The following is a 16559-nucleotide window of genomic DNA, read 5'->3' on the forward strand; positions in this document are numbered from 1 at the left end:
AAGAGATGTCTTAATAGAGGAGGAAAATCAGAACGGGCATCTCCACATTTCTATGTTATTTTCTCATTCTTTTCTCCTTTAGTACACTCACATCCATGCACTGCTGCTATGTACTTGGTACAGAGGAAGCCTCTGGCTACTTTAAGTCACAAAAAAATTATAGACACAGTGTGCGTGTAAGTCTGTCAGATGGTAACAGCAATCACAGGCATCCACTGGCTTTAAAGTGTTAATTCAGGTGTAGAAAATCAGTTGCAATTACTCTTTTCTGCAGATGTCAGCTGTGTATGATGAACACATCATATGTATCTCCGAAGGGAGACCAGAGCACTAGCTCAGTATAAAATATTTTTCTTCCAAATCTGAAACTAGAACAAACAGAAAAGTGTGGCCAACAGAAATTGCATAAGTATCTTTATACAATATAAATATGCAGAAGTCCTCTCAGAACATAGCCTCACGTGTTGAAACTCTTTGGTCAGACGCTATCAGTCCCTAAGGAGAGAAGTCATTCAGACGTCATTCCAAGAGTATAATGATTTGAATGTTCACACCTTTGAATGCTCCTTTTCACGTATTTTTCCAAGTTGTGGGCACTTTCACAGAGAGCAGTGCAGGAATCCCTTCCCATGCATGCCCCTTTTGAAATGTTTTGAGCCCACAGAGGCAGCACAGCCCGAGGCAGATGAACCAAGTTAGCATCTTACCATCCACGCAGCCACAATCTTGCTGGACACATTTTAAAGCTGAGAAGCTGTAGAGGTGTAGCCTGTGGGTGTACTTCATAGCCACTTACACGTCCGCCACATCCATGGAGGCCATCGGGGTCGTTCGCCCGTATGGAGTTACCTGAGATACTGGGATCTGACCTAGCCTTGGGGACTCCGCCAAGGGCAGCAACACAACCCAGAGCTCAGTGCCAACACAGGCCCAGCCCGAGAACAAGATCTGGCACAGCGCTGCAGACACCTTACCATAGCCACATGTCATCTTCCAGGAAGATCTGGACATAACCTGGCCCTTATTCATGCAAACTGTAATTTTTCCCAGCTCCATCTTTTTAGATCTTGGTTAGGGAAAACATACCTTCCCCCCTTCCCTACCTCGAGCATTTTCTGTATTTTAAGCACATTGTTAATCCCAGAGGTGGCTGAAAGTTGAGCACATTCACAAGGGCTTCCTTGAACAGCAATATACTTGGGTAGTCATTTCTGATCTGTTGGAGGACAGGAAGTTTGTCTGTCGTGACATTCTGAAAACGACTGAGATCACATCACCAACAGCACAGTGAAAGGGCTGTAAAGACTGAGATGGCTCTGGTTTGAGCTAATATTGTTACTCTGACACAGTACAGGTAATTGTCTCTGGAGGGATGTTTTAATTAAAAGGCGAAAAAAAAATTCTTTTCAACTTCCTTCTACCTCTTACCAAATAAAATGTAGATCATGCAGGATAATTAGTCTTATTGGCCTGAGCGGTTCGCGCTCAAAGCGTTTGTGATAATATTCTGCTTTACTCTGTGTCTTTTTGTTATTTATAAGATATTGTGGAGTATCAGCCCAATACTGAACTGCATCAGTGCAGGCAGCCTTGGGGGCTCATATCTTAATATATGTTTCGACATCTAGTCAATCATTAAATTTAACATATTGATTTCTGTACTAGCATTATGAAGAGCTCCCTATGGCTACTGAACTGTGTGTTGTTTGTATATACAAGATCAGGAACAGCTACTGCAGATCAGTTCTTTGTGGTCTGTGCCAGAAGCTGATAGAAGGCAAATATTCTGTGCTCCTCTTGAAAGTAAGCTGCAAATTTTCTTTTAAAACAGAAAAGTAATCGTACACAAAAGAGGAAAAACTGTATGTAGGAAAACAGCATAAATAGTGGAGAATGGGCTAAGAAAATGAAAATTAAGGAAGAGCTGCACGGTTCTGAATCTGAACTTCAGAATAATCACATTTCATCCTCCAGGAATATTTTTCCAGATAAAAGCATGAGATGAATACCACTGACTTTCCAGACCAGAAGTTCTGGAAGGAAAATAGTGACACAGAAAGTATTTGACACTTACATGAAAGAGCTCCAGCAAATAACACTTCTGATTTTTTAGTATCACCAGGTAAAAGAAACAGGTGACGAAGTATACAGTAAAGAAAGATATGTTTCTTTTTTCTGTCCTCACTGTTTGGAGTTCCAAATCCATTTTCCAGATCAATTGTTTTATTTCTTCCTTGCACCAGGATAGTCACTGCTTGAAATGTAAGATATTTTACAAAATGTACTACCCCTTTTTATTTAAGTTTTTTTTTTTTTTAATGTAAGAATTGTTAAGATATCCTTAACTGGTTTCAAAGTCCATTTTTCTTCTACCTTGGCTAGTGTATTCTGATACTCCAAGCTTTTACATTGAAGTTGTAGATGAGGAATTACAGTAAAATCATTGAAGTATCTTGTTAATTGCTGTCTGGTTGCTTATCAGGGGTTGTGACTTGGCAATTTTCCTTGGAAAGCACTTTGTCATAATCTGACAAGACAAATTAATTAGTATAAAACTCCACTGTGCATTCATTAACGCTGACATGCCGCAAACCTTTGACATAACTTCTGCTACATAATTTATGCAATTGGCAATGAGCACAGTGAGATCCAGGTTTATTCCTACCAGAGCATACAGCATTCACTCTTAAACACCTGTGCCTTTTAACAAAGAGATTAATGTTCAAATGACATCTTAATATTGTTAAGGTGCTGTACCCCTAGCTGCTGAAACAGTCAGAGTGTTTATATGCCTTCTCTGCATGTCTGCAGAAACACAGCTTAAAGATTGTTGTGCAAAGATTTTCTTTCTTATCCTTTAAAGATCTTTCAGGTGCTTTACAGCCTCTCTCTGTTGCTGTCAATGAAATAAAGCATTGCTAATTTTCCTTGGTAAGCATTTGTCCCCACTATGTAAATGTGAAAAGCTCCAGATTGGGCAAACAGAGGCAGTTGCAGGAGACTTTATAATTCAGGTGAATTGAGAAAATTTTCATTTTAGAAAGATGGGACTGTTGAGAGCATTAGGGATTGTTGTAGTGATGAACTCCAATCTGGCAGTGGCTATGCGTGGGCAAGGAGGCCATTTGGGTGAAGAAACAGGACTGAAGCCATAGGAAGTAATGTCTACAATTCCTTTCATATTCCTCTAGCCAAATCAGCTACGATATCATATGTTGGAGGAGGAGGAGTACGGAGTATAGCCCAGCTCACACTGCGTGGTGCAGATGCACACAGAGGTCCTGATGCTGACTTTGCTGAAGTTGGTAAATAAATTCTTGCTGAATTCAGTGACCAGTAGATCAAACTTCAAAACTTCTTCTCACCCTTTTCTACAGAGAATGGATATCATAGTCATCAACTTGCAGAAAAATCAAATTCCTAACAAGAACACATGCTCCTATTTTGTTCTTTGTCTGTTATTTTTGGAGTCAAAGGCAAAACCTGAAAGTACCCCTCCACTACAATGTCAGCAGCAGTCACTGTAATCTCATCATTGTTATGTTCCTGTATTTCGAACACCCACGAAAATATTGATTCCCTAAAAAAATTCCTTTTATTCTGGTATACTGCCACTGACAGAAAGAAAAATATCCCATATCTGAAAGAAAATTGCATTTTTTTTCCCTGGTGGCCAATACGCAGGTGAGTCAGAAGCAACACAAAATAGTTGTGGGCCATAATCATCTAGTCTGCTATTTTCCCTCTATACACAGCAGAGAAGAAAAGTGTGGGTGGCTCTTTCCTGATCTTGCCCTTTAGCCATCCGACTCCTGAGAGCAGCCTTTTCCCCACGGCACAGCCCATGAGACGGGTGCGAGACAAGTGCAGGGGCCATCGCAGCACAAGCAGAAAGTGGTCCTGGTTCTAGGTCTTACCAGGAACTCTGGTCCCCAAAATTGAGAGGTCAAATCTTTACCTTATTCTGCTGATAAAATTTTATATAAATTTCACCTTTTTTTACTGAGGCACCTATCTTAGATGATCCAGCACAGTTCAGCTACAGCCATTTGCAGTGCTCTGAAAAGTCAGTCCAAAATTAGTAATTGCAAACCTTCCTTCTGTACTCTTTGCTTACAAATGTCTCGCCCATCTGTTTAATTTGTACGTGACGCTCAAATTTCTGATAAAGAAGGTGTGCTGAGACAATGCCAGTGCTTGCATCAGTTCAGGACATGGGAAGGAAACAATGAACAAATTTTTTTGCTCTGAACCTTGTTGTAGTATGACTAAATAATACAAGAAGAGGAAAAGCACCAACTTTTTGCACAGTACGTATGGCAAGCCCAGAGCCTAGAAAATAGTTTCTGAAAGATGGCAAGGTGAGATGTCTGTGGATGATAGCAAGACCAGAAAGAAGGAAGAGAAGATACCCTTCCTCAAGGAGCATAATGGTGTGAATGGTGAAAATCTATCACAGGGACTGGAAAGTGCTGCAATACAGTAAGTATGCACAAGATCAAAGGAAAGACATACTCGATAAAAACTCAAGGCATACTCGTAACAAAGCTAGTAATAAATTTTCAGTGTTCATAAAAAAACCACAAGCCTAAGTGGAATTGAACTCAGAACAAGGAGTTTGGGTCGAGAGGTATATAGCATGCAATAAAAGACTTGGTACTTGCTACTTTCAAAACAGTGTAAAGATAAAAGAAAGCCAAGTGTAGCAGGAGCTGCAATACCTTTTGTTGCTTAACTGCTGCACTTTTGAACAGCTGATGTACCCAGAAATGTCGTTTATTTTTTTTGCAATACAATAAATTTGAAGCTCGGTCCAGATGAGGAGCAATTGCCAGAGTGTCACATGATTATATTAATCCATTCAACAGTTTGAGAGGAAAAGAGCAGTTAACCTGGGGGAGCAGAGCTAGACACAAGCAAAAGAAACAAACTGTAAGGTCATTAGTCTGTGGGATAGACAGATAATCAGTGCCTGCAGAAAGCAGGTGCTCTCATGGCAACTGAGCTTCTTTGCTGATGAGTTGAATTTGACTTGCCACTTAGTACTCTATTTGGAGACCAGAGAGGATGTTTAATGATACAGAAAGGAACATTCACAAACTAATTACACAAACCATAGTTGTTTCCAAAGTAGAAATGCACCAAAGTAGATCATATTATAGAAACAGCTGGTAAAAGAGTGACTCCAGGATAGATCACTTTTAAGCATCTCTAATTGAGCATTCAGGTGTTCATTTTCTTAAGAATCTTAATGATTAAAGAGGCTGACAATCATCCAAAGCAATTTCAGAGATATGTAGAAAGTGAGTATCCGTTGACACCAACTGGAAGTAGGTGTAGCCCTCTGAAAAAGTCACTGGCTGCCTATATCTACCTAACTGTATCTGTGCAGGGACTAAATAGAATTTAAAGCACTGGCGGTCTATCCCAAGTCTTTAGACATCTGGAGACCTACCAACACCGGCCTTTCCCCCAGTCTCTTAAGCCACAGGTTGTACAAAAGGAGGTGCTCTGCTGAATCTAGGCCAGGATATCTAGAACTGCTCCTTATCCTCAGACACCTGCCAAACCTCTGTCATGTCTTCAACTCCCTTTCAATGCCAATGAAAGATGTTTTGGAGGTTGGGAATTTCTATTTTGCTTTGGCTTTTTTACCCATTTTAACCAATAGGAAGAGTACGTTACACTTAGTAGGTATGTACTTAGGATTCTCTCTGCATTGGCGGTGCCTATTAGAGCAGTGTCTATAAAATGTGATGTACTACTATAATTTATGGAAAAGGTTTAAAAATGTGTTCTTTACACAGTGGAAAGATTTTGTTTGATTGCTTTTTCTACAGGGCATGTAGCAGTCCAAATCAAACTCAAGGGCATCCTCATGCCTATATGCTATTTTGACGTCACATCAGCATGCAGCCTATTGCATCTTTTTCCGTTGGGTAACTGATGATTTTCAATAATATATTGAGCTTTATCTAATGTTAAAAGTAAAATTCTGTGTATTAAAAAAAAAAAAAAGTCCTTCTGTTCTGTACAGGTAATGAATAAATGGATCCCTATATCAAATTTATTCTAAGCCATCCCATCTTCTCACAAACTCTTCGGAGTGCATTTTCCCTTTGGATAAAGTAGACACTGAAGTGATAGTTAACTGAACAGAGTACCAGAAAAAAAACTTATTAGCACTAATGCACATGGCTTTAAACAAATGCTGCCAATAAACAGGCACATTTAAAACACACCTGTCTTTCCATTCCACTGAGATGCATTAGCTATTTAATTTATCATGTAGTTAGCAATGAAGCGCAGTTAGTCCTTACTTTGTACAACATATAAAATATCTTTTTAAAGGTTTTTCTCAAATTTGGGGACTACAGGACAATGGTTCCTGTTAAAGCATAACATTTCTTGCTATTTCCCCACTATCATAAGGCAGGAACATAAATCAAGATCTCTTAGACAATCAAGAATGCCTAAGCGAATTGCAAGCCAAAGTACTGTAGAAAAACAGTGAATTGATTCATTCTGTAAAGTTGAGTAAACATCCAATAGACTCATCTCACCTAGCACTAAAATTAGTTGGTTCACAAGAATAAACATTATGCATAGGAGAAGTTAACAGAAATTGAGGCTAAATTAAAAGGTGAAAAAATGTCCAAGTACTATAAACTATGGTATATTATAAGCAAGAATAATATTTCTGATCTGCTTGTGAATCTGCTAAATCCTTTTTATCTCTGATTTCCAGTGAGTGTCAAGGGAGGTCATAAATCTCTCGCACAGACAGATCTTCCCAGTAATGTAATCTACATTTTAAAGGATGCTGAAATAGCTGTTACAGTACAGCTTTTCAAGCCTTTGTGCATACAGATAGCACAGGAACAAGACCCGACTTCCTTATGCTGTTATACTGCAGGGAGCATTGTGCCTGACCACTTTCCCCGCCATCCAGTTCCCAGTCATTCGAACTGGAGCACCAAGGGCAAGGTAAATAATAAAAGGAAAATGGTAAAATAATTATTTTAACAGCTAGAGAACAAGAAATTTTGGCTAAGATCATTAAAACTCTGATCCTGATATTAAAATCATAAACCCTTCATGGGCTTTTCACTATGTCCATGCATTATAGAGAGAACAGCACCTACTTATCACCAAATTAGATCATTGGCTTTGTAGGCTCTTTCTCAATGGTCAGCTTGTCCTTAGCTACTTCCTGGGCACCTAAACCTACTTGCTTTGATGTCAGTGAGATCAATGAAAGTGTTGCACTGGCATTTAAACGGAACAGGAAACTGCATTTAGATCACATAATTCGATATAGTTGCAGGTTTTTGTGGCATGGCTCTGACATATGTTTAATCCTGTTAATTTTGGAGATGTAAATTTTTTTCAAGGTTTACATAATTCCTTTTTTTGTATTGTATTTTATCTGTATAGTAAGAGATACCTGGGAGGTCACTGCACTGATTTTGGTTATGTCAGTTTTCAGGGTTTTTTTCTAGGGGTTGGAGGTTTTTTTAATGTCTAGAGAACATTGAGGAACATATTGCACAAAAGCTGCAAGCTAAATCTCCAGTTTCTTCTTGTGCGGGCATTTGCAGGGTTAAGTGCCCGGCAGATTCTTAATGTCATTTCAGTGATTTGGATTACAACATAATTTCACAAACCATCTAATTGGCATTGAAGATGGAGTGCAAAGCTGCGGCTTGAGTAGAGCCAAGTAGTTAGGAAAGGTGGAAAGGTGTTAAAGTAAGTTATTTTCAGGGTTCATGTCAGCTTCTTGTGGTGCCAGCCCCCCAGCATGCATGAGAACCGAGTCCAAAGGGCCAGTCCCAAGGGTTGCTTTTTCTCCAGGAACCCATCAGTAGCAGTAAGGGCTGATATCCAATTTAAAGTATATGCCACTGAAACACTGCCCAGAGGCTCTACCCAGGAACCTGGAAAAATTACAGCAAACTTTTTGGCACTCAAAGAAGTAATATTTTCCATTTGCCAACACAAATCCATTGGTTTAACACGCAAGATGTGATTAAACGGTGCCCCACATGACACCAGCTGGCCAGGGCAGCTTTGCCAGTAGTGCCTGTTATTTCAACCCTTTGTAACAACACTTGGAGTTGAGTTCACTCCTGATTTGGGTGACAACCACTGGGTTTCTGCAAGGAACGCAGGCACATCTGTCTGTGGCTCATGACCAAAGAAGCAAAAAGAAAAGAATAAGATCAAAGGGTTCAAACTTGAAGCCAAGTTCAGCAGAACGGGAATGAAGGATTCTTTCCTTCCTTCCAGTATCTTACAGATCTTTCTGTCCAGGACACAATACATTTGCTAAACTTGCAGCAGCTTGTGCAACTCTCTTCCAAAAACGTGTTGCCAAGTAGTCCCCATTTCCAAGTATTTCTCTTTTTCATGCCCTCCAAAGAATTAGAGAAACACACACAATCATTTTAAAGAACAATAAATGAAGTGAAAACTGTCAACTTTACTACGTAATTGCATTAAATCCATGCAATTATGTGCAAGAATAATTTAATTCCTTTTACTGAATCATTCCAGAGTTAGATTTACACAGGATTAATGCTAATTTTTCATACTTAGAATAATTAATTTGTCTCAATTTACTTGTTTGGGGGATGACTTAGGCCGGAAGCACAAATCACCCAGTGGCGAGATGATGTACGCTTTAAAAGCATTTTCCCTTGACAGTATGTGATGAAACGAGGCTTTCTGCAACATCACCACCACATACTAAGATCAGTGCCGGAGCACCTTTATGGTATTTCAACATAGTGCCCATACTTTTCGGTGGAGGACTTTGTGTGGTTGTCAGAGGGTTGACTTCTCTTTGCTCGTACCTTTGCTCAGTAGAAACAGAGGAATGGGCTCTTTAGCCTTTTTCTGGGGCAGGTCCATGTTCTTCTATCAGCCCTGTGGTTACTTTTAGGATATGTTCCCGCTCGATATTTAATGCTGCAAACAAAGCTCTCAACTGTGGGTGGATGTTCATTCATAAGAAATAGCACAAGGAAAATGTGGGGAAAGGTTTGGGTTTCAGTCTGCACACAGATCCAATCTACTGTATGCCTTTGTGGACCTGGGAGATGTGTTTAAGTACAAAGGAGTACTTGTCAGCTCATGCTGTTGGGACTCTGTCAGGCAAGCGCCAGCCACCACCACACAGCTCCAGAGGAAAGGAGGGTGGCCATTTCACAGAGCCACCGAAAGAGCTTCCTCATGCTGCTTCTGCCACATGCTTTTCTTCAGAACTTGATTCTTACATCGACAGATATAAACTTACCTAATAGGCTCCTAATTTCTCAGAAAAATTGAGATTATTTGAAGGAATAAACTAGGTTAATGAAAAGAAAGGAAACCTCAAAACAATTATTTTAGAGCCAAAGTAAATGGTAAATGGCAACCATATTTAATTTGTCAGGGCAATCATACACATGACTGAGCAATCCAGTTAAACACTGGGTAGATCCCTCATATAATCCTAATAGAATGGAGGAGTAAAACAAACAGTTAAATCAATAGCGTGGGAACGAATTATTTTTTTTTTATTATTTACTCTCACACTTCCTAAGGGAAAAAAGAGCCCACAAAAAAATTCCAAATATAACTAGTCTTTGCTTGCATCAGAAGTGTCATGTGTGTGATTTCATACGCATCACACTGATGTATTTTTTGCTCCTGCATGTGAGAATTTCCAAAAGCCACTCTTAAGTCTTCATATCCTCACCTATTAACATTTTATTTTTCAATGTGAGCCTTTTTTTCTCTTGATGATGTCATTTTTTCACTTTCATTTTTCATTTCTTTGAAAGTTTTATTTGAATATTCAAAGGTTTTTTCTCAATATACTGGTCAAGAAAGAGGACAGAAAGCTAACAGCACCATAGGGGCTGTTTAGAGAGGTGGACCCAAGGAGGAGCATCAGGAGGGGCAGGCAGCAAAGGGGCCTTGCAGCATGCAGACACCTTTCAGGATGCATTTTGAGCAACTTTCAGTGAGGAGAACCAAATCAGCTGTTTGCATTTCTATGTCACAAAGGTCAGAACAATACCAAGAAGCTTTTCTTTAAAGAAAACAAAATCTAACACATTAATCATTCATAAGTATGGAAGTAATCAGCTGATGAAAGTGAATACATAAGAAATTTAGCAACAGGTGTGTGAAATTAAATTTCCCCACATTTTATCAAATGACAGCTTTTCCACAGCCCTGTTGTCAAAGAAATGACCTTTTGGGCAGCTACCTCTTTCTTGGAAATGTTAAATTTATGTTTGACTCCTCAAAGGCTCAATTTTTTTCAAGTATTTGAGTTACACAGGCTAGGAGTTTAATGTCAGAAGTGCCTTGAAGCGCTTCTGTGGGATGATGCGCTGGAAGTGCTAGAGGTTTAGAGGGACATCAGAAGGTTAGGATGTGCTGTGTCACTTTTACAAAGCGGTAAGTCCCAGGGCACCATTGTGGTGAGACCTGCACAGCCGGGCACCCGGGGAAGCATGAGGGAGAAGTCCCAGATCCGCAGACAGCCACGCAGCTTGCATGAGTACAGACATCTCTTTTCTCAGATCTGCTGCCAGACAACCAGCCAGGCAGAGGGGCTGTACATTAACAGGCCAAAGATGCATCTTTTGTTGATTCTGTCTGTTGCATTTTTAATTCACAAATCACTCCCCTCCGCTCATCTCATCTGCCCTATTCCCCAGCCAGCCCTCACCACCTCCGCAATCCAGAGTACCTTTCTCTAATTTGCCCACCCTATACAATGAGGTTGTACCTGCTGGAAAAAGTGTTCGAGCAGTGCCTTGCAGGGAAGTCGGGTATCTACCAGAGGCTCCTGCCTCCACTGAACAGACAGTATACAACACCGCTCTGTTTTCACCCCTATTTATCCCTCCACCCACCACTTTTGGTGTGAAATGAGTTGTCTTTTTTCCTACTGGGAGAGCAGATGGGAGAGGGAAGTACTCCATGGTCAAGTAATTTTCTGGGTGTCTGTTTTTTTACCTCCACCTGTGCCCTCTATCTCTTGTTTTCTTCCTCCTCTGAGAAAAGGCTGAGCAGCAACAGAGTTTTAAGACAGTTATTGCCCTAAAACCTGACATAATTAAAATCTCCTTCATAACCATCACTGAGCTGAGAGTATCATTACAATGAACAGGATGATAATAGATACCTTTATCACTTACAGTAACAATAAAAGATAACTACCAATGACCGTGTGTCTCAAGTAGTATTAACAGAATGTACAATCCAGTAATGAGAGGTAATTCAGTTGTTAATAGCAGTGAGGTACTGGTGTACTTTAGCATTCAGATATTGGTCAGGATTCTGCAAGCCACCATTGTTTGGTCCACTCCTCCCTGCACATGGAGCACCCACCACCTCCAGTGGCAGGGCTTGGGTGCAGGGCAGATGTCCAGTGATGAGAGCAGGTTCCTGTGGACAACACATGGTGGTGGCCCCGTGGCGCTTCTGCATTTAAGACTTTTAAGGCATTTAAAGCCTTCTTGGGAAGTCATTTAGTTCCCAGGCTTGCAGCTGAAGCTGCAGTTATGACCCAAAAAGCATTGAGGTAAGTTTCTGCTTTGAGAGGGATGGAAAGAAATCCCAGCGCCAAAACTGAAAACGTCCTGGGACTGCTCCCATACAGAAGGTGCCAGGAGGGAAAGCTCTTGCTGGCCCTCACCTTCCCCTGGCAGCCCTTTCACAGGCACACCAACACTGGGGCTCTGCCCTTGCTTAGCCACAGAACTGTTCCGTGCTATCTCCCTGTTTTCTTGTAACACCAGTGTTGGAGAAATCTTCCCACCCTCATGACGTTACCCTCAAAGCAGAACCCCCACCCTGCAACTCCTGTCCATCCCCGGGAAATTCAACAGATGTGCTGTTCACATTTGGAAAAGGGGGATTGAAAGTAGAAAGCACATTTCCAGCCCTGAAGATTGAAAGAAAAGTCTTAAAAATGAGCCACATTCTTTAAATAAATAAATAAATAAATAAAAGAAACTCAAATACTCCTCCTCCCAAAAAAACACATTTGAAGCTTTTTTCCTGATTTTGCAGGAAATGCTCTTACATATCACCAGGAAAACAACACTGAATGAGTACTTAAAAGTCACACAAACTCCAAATGCCACAGGTCTGCAGGTGCAAGTCCTTCCAATCACCTGGGTTACCCCACATGGCTATCCCTTCCTGGGCAGCAACACCTGAACCCCTTAGCAGAGAGTCCAGCTCTACCTGCTATAGAAGGGCCAAGAGGGAGACAGGCAGGGTGTGGTTTTGGTGGGGTGCTGCTGGTGAGGAGCATTGGGTGGCCATGACTGAGCCTTTCCAGCTCTGTAGGGGGATGAAGCTGGAGGGAGCTTTGCTTTCCAGCTGGGGGAAGGTGTCTTACCCTTGGCTGAGTGTTTCCTTTGGGGTGAAAGTTGTTGTGGGCTATGGAGGAGTGTTGGAGAAGAGGCTCCTATGAGTGCAGAGCTTGTGGTTGGGAGCTGGTCTCCAGAGCTTGGTAGGCCCTGCAAGGCTGGTGTTTACCTCTGCTTTGTGGCCTGGGGGAGGACTACCCTGCTGAAGTGCCTTCAGGCCTGCCTGTCCCCATGTGTGGAGGTACTTTGAAGGTCTTGCTGGTGGCATCTGATACAAGGCTCAGCTAGGTGACCATCTGGTGCTGTGGTGGGGGCTGAGGCAGACCTGGAACAGGAGATGAAGGTCTCTCCTTGGGAAGGCCAGCTCAGTATTCCTGTTCTGGCCCTGGTGTGGGGGGTGGTTAAGGCTGTCCTGGGATTGTGTAGAAGGAGGAATGTGGTGGTGGCTGAGGGCTGATATATTAGGTATCAACCCTCATGGCAGGGCCTTCTGCTCTAGTGTAGGATGTTGCTGTCATGTTTCTGTACTTTGTAGGTCTCCTGCTGTGCTGGGCTTCCTGCACAAAGATAATTTGAGAGTTGCTGTGCTGGCCAAGCATCCTGCCCAGGCCATAGCTAAAAGCAGGTGGTGAGGGCAGACTAAGGCTTGGTTACCAAAGGCTGAGACTTTCCTATCTTGTAGCTCAGGGCTTCATGAAGTGAAGTTTTTTCCCCCTAGGAAGCCTCAGTGGAAGTCTCTAGTCCAGTGTCTCTGAACCCAAAAGCCTGGTTTTAGCAGCACCCTGTGTCAAGGAGTTCAACAGCTCAACCACCCTTTCTGCACAGGGGCTCTTCCATTTGCTTCAAGGCAAGAGCAGTTGCTTCATGGGGCAACTGCTAGTCTTGTATGGAGAAGATGAAGAATTGGTCCCTACCCATCCTTGTTTGGCTCTGTCTCCAGATCCTCTGGAGCTGTCTACAGCCAGCTGATCCTGCATGGCTGTATCTAGTCTAAATGGAGATGAGAAACTGTTCTGATAGTCAGTTCTTGAAGCTGAACAGCACTGGCTTCTCCCACCAGAGAGAGGCAGATGTCCTCTGCTGCTGCCCATCTAGGTGGGGAGAGGTCTGCTTCTACCTCCTGGGGAAGGGCATGGGAGGGACTGTTTGCACTGCTGTCTAAGGCTAGCTGAGCTGAATCATTCCCTCCTGCCCAGCCAAGATCATCAAGTGAAGTACCTGGGAAGGCTGGCTGTCTTCTTCCCCAAGGCAAAATCAGCAGAGCAAAGAGAAGAAACCATGAGCAGTTTGATTTGGCAGCCATCATGTGCTGTAGGTTCAGTGGTTGGGCTTGGTGCCCTGCTCCTGGCAACAGGGCTGTTGAGCAGTGTAATGAGTGCTGGGATGCTGAGGGACCTACTGCAGTGTCCTAATCTCTGCATCTGCCTTGGTGGGAGGTTGCAACCTCTCTCTGAAGGGCTAGTGCTTAGTTGTTGCTCGCTCAGCAGCCTTTGAGTGCCTGCTATGAAGAAAATACCCCGGCTGCCACCGAGCTGGGCTAATGTTCCTCTTGTCTGTAGGTTGTTGGCCATGTGCTCTCTAAAGACACTCAGAAGTGCCAGCTTTAGTCTAATTCCTCATTGCACATTCATAACCTCCTCTTCTCTCCCATCCCTGTACAGGCTTTGGCCAGGCTGGTGTCCAGATGGGCAACTCCTGTTGGGAACTGTATTGCCTGGAGCATGAGATTGAGCCAGATAGTATAATCTCCTCCAATGCATCATCAGGGGAAGTGGACTCTTCCTTTGGGACCTTCTTCAGTGAGATGGGATAAGGGAAACGTGTCCAGAGCAATATTTGTTGACCTGGAGCCACTGTCATTGGTAAGCCATTAAGGTCTCCAAACCTTTTGGAGAGGGGGTTGGGGTGGGGTCTCTGACCTGAAGTGTAGTGTTGGCCACCTAAACTCCTGGTGAGGCTGCCAGTTTCCATGTGAAACTGCATCTAAAGGACTGCACGTAATTTGGTAGATAGTGGATCTTGTGCCAGTGACACTCAGGAGACCTCAGTTTCCTCCAGATGATATCAGGACTGGGACCTACCACATGCTCTTCCACCCAGAGCAGCTCATCAGTGGCAAAGATGCTGCTGACAAGAAGTATGCTTGGGGCCACTACACCATTGGGAAGGAGACTCAGTTGCTCACAGGGCTTGTAGAATAGTTACAACCCTATGGAGGGTCTGCTGCATTAGCACTGTGGTTTGTTGCCCTGGCCACTGAGAGATGCAATGTGTGAGAGAAGGGCAAGCAGGTCTTGCTTGGCTTGACCATGCCACTGTGACCTGGAACAACATGATAGGATGCATGTGGGTGTATGTCTTGCTGGTTGGGCCTTGAGGGGAAAACAAGGGGCTAAAGATGCCCCCATCTTAAGCAGGAAAAGAAGCAGCTGTGATTTATTTGGCCAGGCAAGATTGCTTTCTCCTAGTGAGTGTAGTGCCTGCTGTGTCAATCCTGGTCCAACATCTCATCCCAACCAATGTCACAGTTCAGCTTCTGGCTAGTGCCTCCCCTTAGGCCTTTACTTCCTTGTGTGGTTGCCTCTGGAGTATAAAGTTTCACCCACGTAGACCTTTAGAAGTGCTGTGGTAACACTAAGAGATTGATTCAGATGGAACCTCCTAGTGGCCTTCAGACTTTTCTTCATCTTCTTGACTGGTATTATCATGAGTCTCTATCTGACCCAATATGTCACTTGGGCCAGGCCTTTCTGCTAAAAGAGAAGAGAATTTAAAAGCAGCTGCATTTGCTGTGTCTAACAGATCTCACCTGTTAGAAGTGGAAGGCGTGTGTGTGTAAGCAGTAGTAAAAAAAAAGGCCATAAACTTGATAGCTGGACACAGTACTTTAGCTTAATTGAAGTCCAAGGAGACCAGAAGAACTCTAGTAACTTGGACCTTCTGGCTCTTTTGGTGCTGCAGACTGAGCAGTGCAGTGGCCTCCAAGGAAGACCTTCCTGGTCTTCCACAGCTTTGAGGGAGGCACAAGCTCTGGGATCACCTCCCTCCTCATGGAGTGGCTCTCTGGAGTATAGCGAGAAGTCCAAGCTGGAATTCTCTGTGTACCCAGCCCCGTGGAGCCCTACAACTCCATCCTCACCACCCTGGAGCATTTGGACTGTTCCTTCATGGTGGATAATGAAGCCATCTATGGCACCTGCAACCACAACCTGGACATCGAGTGTCCCATCTACACCAACCTCAACAGGCTGATCGGGCAGATTGCCTCCTCCATCACTGCCTTCTCGAGACTTGATGGTGCTTTAAATGTTGACCCGACTGAGTTTCAGACCAACCTGGTGCCCTGCCCACGGGTACACTTCCACTCACAACCTATGTACCCATCCCCTCAGCAGAGAAAGCCTGTCATGAATAGCTGCCTATGCCAGAGATCATCAATGCTTGCTCTGAGTTCTCCAACCAGATGTTGAAATGTGACCCATGGCAAATACAGGGCATGCTGCCTGCTGTACTGGGGTGACACAGTGCCCAAGAATGTGAACGTGGCCATTGCGGCCATTAAGAAGTGCCGGTCAATCCAGTTTGTGGGCTGGTGCCCCACAGGCTTCAGGATGGGTATCACCTACCAACCTCCCATGGTCGTGCCTGGGGCATACCTGGCCAAGGTGCAGCAGGCTGTCTGCATGTTGAGCAGCACTGCGACTGTTGCAGAGGCATGGGTCTGTGTGGACCACAAGTTTGACCTGCTGTATGTGAAGTGAGCCTTTGTGCACTGATATGTGGGGCAGGGCACAGAGGATGGGGAGTTCTGAGGGGCCAGGGAGGACTTGGCTGCCCTGGACAAGGACTGAGGAGGCTGGAAGGAACTTGGCAGATGGAGAGGAGTATGATGAGGAATAATATTTTTTACCTGTGGGAAGGAAGCTTGGATGAAGCTTTTTGTACACTAGTTTTGCAACTCCTTCCCAGAGAAGGGAGTTGTGGCCTGGGTCTGAGGAAATGTGACTTGGAAACTCTACAACTTGGCCAAAAGCAACTCTTTAGTCAAGCCTTGTGTATGCATGGTGTTCTCTGAGTAAATGGGGACCAGCAAAACATCTCCTGTCTTGATGTGCTACCAAACTGGCTTGCAGTGGGGCTTGGGCTGTGGTAGGTGCAGGGTAGTTCCCATGCTGCCTT

At 43.4% G+C, this 16559-nt stretch overlaps 1 pseudogene; it reads left to right on the plus strand.

Annotated features, from left to right (window-relative positions):
• The first annotated feature begins 14052 nt into the window (after nt 1–14052).
• Nucleotides 14053–16280, plus strand: LOC104157225 (annotated as a pseudogene).
• The last annotated feature ends 279 nt before the right edge of the window (nt 16281–16559 follow it).

Source organism: Cariama cristata, unplaced genomic scaffold (assembly GCF_000690535.1).
Source record: "Cariama cristata isolate BGI_N322 unplaced genomic scaffold, ASM69053v1 scaffold13528, whole genome shotgun sequence".
Classification (NCBI taxonomy): Eukaryota; Metazoa; Chordata; class Aves; order Cariamiformes; family Cariamidae; genus Cariama; species Cariama cristata.